This window comes from Bufo gargarizans, chromosome 3, assembly GCF_014858855.1.
Source record: "Bufo gargarizans isolate SCDJY-AF-19 chromosome 3, ASM1485885v1, whole genome shotgun sequence".
Taxonomy (NCBI): Eukaryota; Metazoa; Chordata; class Amphibia; order Anura; family Bufonidae; genus Bufo; species Bufo gargarizans.
The window spans coordinates 62,142,783-62,147,562 of NC_058082.1; the positions used below are offsets into that span (position 1 = coordinate 62,142,783).

Genomic DNA, 4,780 nt, shown 5'->3' on the forward strand with positions numbered 1-4,780 from the left:
CCTGTTTGGTTTACTGGTGCCTGCAAGGACTTATTCAGTCGTGCTATAATAGTAAGGAGATTGCAGCACACAGTTTTTCATGTTTGCTAATAAATTTTAATTTCACATTTTTTCGTCACATAATTAGAGTTCCGGTGCACTATTTCACAATTATAAGCATGGAAGAAAACGACCAGACGTTTCGGCCTTTCACGGCCTTCCTCAGTGGTCTTAGATCTATAAAGATAATGCATATTTGTATGAGCTATATGATATCAACGCATTGGTCTCCATATTACATGAGAAAATAATTACTTAGAAATTTTTTTACATGTATGTGCATATACACACATAAGTATGTATATGCATGCACATGCATACACATCCGCATATGAACATGAGGAAATGAATACATATTTACAGGGAAATTTAGTTTAAAAACAATAGACAGTTCATTGTCATAAAGAAGTAAACATAACTCTATCAGCGATAGTGATTAAGGTCAATATAATTTAGTATGCTGTTGTTGGTGAATAAATTTATGCATATGGTACGTTCTGGTATTGTAGTTGCACACCTGCGGCTGACTCCCAGCCTAGAACACTCTTGCACTGATATATGGGCACTGCTTAAGGATGATCCGTTAGGTAGGTCAGGACATCATATGGGAATAATATATAAAAACTCAGTGTTCAGTGTCCATAGCTGGGTAGCCTGTCACGTGCATGCAAGCAAAACACTTAGTTCAGCATGTAACATCATCAGGGGAATGCATGAATAAACAACGCATCGAACAAAGGACCCATTCTGTTAAGGATCTATCAGTTACCTTGAATGCTGTGTGATGGGGATTGGCGCCGGATGCACTGTGCACGCGTTAGCTTCCAGACTCGTTGATATCATATGACCTGCGAGGGTGAGATAACAAACTACCAAACCCCCCCCCCCCCCTTTTTCCCCCCTTCCCCCCCCCCCCCCCCCTTCTCTCCACCCTGTTTCCCACCCCATTCCATCCCCCTTCCCCTTTTTTTCCCCCCCCTTTCTTTCCCCCCCGACCCTCTACCCTCTCCTGTCCCCCTCTTCCCTGTTATCCACCCACTCCCCATCATAATAGGGACATTATAGATTCATCAGATTCCAATAAGCCTGTATCATGATAGTATGCACTGATATCATACCATATATGGTAATATCTCCTATTAAAAGGTACATCTGGGATTTGCATGAATGCACCACAATTAACACTATACCCACACTGACTGGACACTCAAGGGTGTTCAGCGTAGCCCCAGCTCAGAATGAACTAGTGTGTCAAATGACACAACATTCCTGCCCCTTAATTGCCCCATGAACACACAATATAGTGAAGGACACGCAGATAAAATGCAGGACAGCTTCGTCCGGCTTGCGCATGCGCATAAGTACACGTAGTTGCGCTCTCCGCCGCAGGTAAAATGCAGGACAGCTTCGTCCGTCTTGCGCATGCGCATAAGTACACGGCGCACGTTCAATTTGCGTGCTTGACACGCAAGTGGAACGCACGCACACCCCGACAAGGTCATGTGACCGGATCTCCCAGTAGGCAGTTGCGCCCTCCGCCGCTTCAAAAGGCGCTTAGCTAACGCGTGCACAGTGCATCCGGCGCCAATCCCCATCACACAGCATTCAAGGTAACTGATAGATCCTTAACAGAATGGGTCCTTTGTTCGATGCGTTGTTTATTCATGCATTCCCCTGATGATGTTACATGCTGAACTAAGTGTTTTGCTTGCATGCACGTGACAGGCTACCCAGCTATGGACACTGAACACTGAGTTTTTATATATTATTCCCATATGATGTCCTGACCTACCTAACGGATCATCCTTAAGCAGTGCCCATATATCAGTGCAAGAGTGTTCTAGGCTGGGAGTCAGCCGCAGGTGTGCAACTACAATACCAGAACGTACCATATGCATAAATTTATTCACCAACAACAGCATACTAAATTATATTGACCTTAATCACTATCGCTGATAGAGTTATGTTTACTTCTTTATGACAATGAACTGTCTATTGTTTTTAAACTAAATTTCCCTGTAAATATGTATTCATTTCCTCATGTTCATATGCGGATGTGTATGCATGTGCATGCATATACATACTTATGTGTGTATATGCACATACATGTAAAAAAATTTCTAAGTAATTATTTTCTCATGTAATATGGAGACCAATGCGTTGATATCATATAGCTCATACAAATATGCATTATCTTTATAGATCTAAGACCACTGAGGAAGGCCGTGAAAGGCCGAAACGTCTGGTCGTTTTCTTCCATGCTTATAATTGTGAAATAGTGCACCGGAACTCTAATTATGTGACGAAAAAATGTGAAATTAAAATTTATTAGCAAACATGAAAAACTGTGTGCTGCAATCTCCTTACTGTCATTCTACACCAAGACGTCTCCCATTGCCTGATTCTTGAATTAGATACGGGACTGAACCTTAGCTGGATCATAGGTCAACTGAGGTTTCCATTAACATAAGTATTCGCTCTTTATAATTCTCCATATGTCTCTTTTAGCTCTGGGACTGTCTTCTAATTTTCCTTGTTAAGTGCTTATATGCATACTAGTCAGAGGGAACATACATAAGTCACACTATAATGTGTATTGTACCCCCCCCTTCCTCATTGTTGGAGCAGTATTGCTCATTGGTTCTATATTTTTGATCAATGTTTTTGTTTGTTTTTAATGTTATTTTTACTTTATTGTTGGTTCCATGACAGGTTCTATAGACAATCAACCTTACCCACTAAAGTAAGAAGGGGACTCCTGTGCAGCTTCGTTGCTCAGCCTAGGATGGTTAAGTACAATATGATTGCACTCACGCACATACTGCCAAATTCCCTCAGCGGTACACAATTAGACATTTCAATACCAAATGGCTGACTTGTGTATTGCTACTCTAAACGTTAAGGGTTTTAACGCACCATCGAAACGTAGCCAAATATTCTCTCACATTAAAAAAGAGGATTGTGCAATCCTGATGTTACAGGAGACGCATTTTAAATTTAATAAATACCCAGATCTGTCCCGCACGATATTTCCACAGTGGTATCATTGTGGTTCTGATTCTGCTGCATCCAGAGGCGTGAGCATAGGAGTGCGGAGGGGTCTGCCTTTTACCTATATTTCGCATATCCAAGATGTAGATGGCAGATACATACTGCTGAAAGGGAAAATCGCAAACCAAATATATACATTGGCCAACGTTTATGCCCCAAATCTCAATCAGACCTCGTGGCTGATGGAGATAATCAACATTTTGGACTCATTTAAGGAGGGAATAGTAGTATTTGGAGGTGACTTAAACATCGCTATAAATCCCATACTAGACTCTTCTTCCCACAAATCTGCAATCTCTACTAAAACACTCAGACACCTCAAAAATAAGCTTTATCTAAGTGCTCTTCATGATGTCTGGCGCTTATATAACCCCTCAAAGCAGGACTATATTTTTTTCTCCCACCCCCATAATTCGTATCAAAGGCTCGACTATTTATTCCTGTCAAAAGAACATTTACAATTATGTACCCACGCCTACATAGGCAATATACTCTTATCGGACCACGCACCAGTGTTTATTAAAATCAAAGCCCCCTCACTAGAACCCAGAGCCTTTAGATGGAGACTTAACGAACAATTAATATCCTCTGAAGAAAACAAAAAACATACTCAAGACATGATAGAGGAGTTCTTCTCTATCAATGCCTCCCCTGACATATCTCCCAGTATACTGTGGGACACACATAAGGCCTACATGAGAGGGCAATTTATCAGCAGGGGGTCAAGACTCAAAAAAGAGAGGAAAAGGAAGGTTGATGACCTCTTAAAACAGATTCATAGATTAGAAGCTGTTCATAAGAGCTCTTTATTGGAATCTCATTTGAAAGAGCTTACAGAACTAAAAAGTGCTTTGAAAACCCTGCTTGGTGCGGCCTCAGCGAAGTATTATCTCCATGCGCAATACAAATATTACGCGCATGGAGATAAGGCTTCTAAATTTATGATGCAACGTATTAAACAGAGGAAATCCCATAACTACATACATAGGATTAAGACCTCCAACGGAGATGAAGTCTCCACTACCTCAGAAATCGCCAAACAATTCCAGAGGTTCTACCACTCACTTTACAATCTTAAAGAGGAAGATAGATCAAGTGATGTCTCCCCTATACGTACTCCTAAAGAGTCAGTAACCTCATTTTTAAATTCATTAGCGTTACCGGCACTGACAGATTCCCAAGCCCAAACTTTAATAGCCCCTTTTACGTTAGAAGAACTTGAATGTGCGATTAAACAACTTCCTAATGGGAAGAGCCCTGGGCCTGATGGATAACCAGCCCTGTACTATCGCAACTTTTATAAAACATTGGGGCCCTACCTTCTTTCTTTATTTAATTGCTCCCTGTCTGGTGTCCCATTATCCTCAGATATGACAAGAGCACATATCACTCTGATTCCGAAGGAGGGAAAAGACAGCTCCCAATGCTCCAATTATCGTCCAATATCCCTTCTAAATCTAGACTTGAAACTTCTAGCCAAAATGCTGGCCACACGCTTATCCTCTTTCCTTCCATCCCTGATTAAAGAAGATCAGGTTGGCTTTGTCCGTGGTAGGGAGGGCAGGGATAATACCGCCAAAGTACTTAATGCCATATATTTTGCAAAAAGATATAGACGGCCTCTAGTCCTCCTTAGCACGGACGCTGAAAAAGCCTTTGATAGGGTTAATTGGGATTATATGATGGAAGT

General features: G+C 41.4%; 1 long non-coding RNA gene across 1 annotated transcript; it reads left to right on the forward strand.

The window, feature by feature from the left end:
- The first annotated feature begins 864 nt into the window (after positions 1 to 864).
- Positions 865 to 2,384, forward strand: LOC122931957. The gene is made up of 2 exons (XR_006388258.1): positions 865 to 895; positions 2,242 to 2,384. It is a non-coding gene; the product is annotated as an uncharacterized LOC122931957 (long non-coding RNA).
- Positions 2,385 to 4,780: the final 2,396 nt, after the last annotated feature.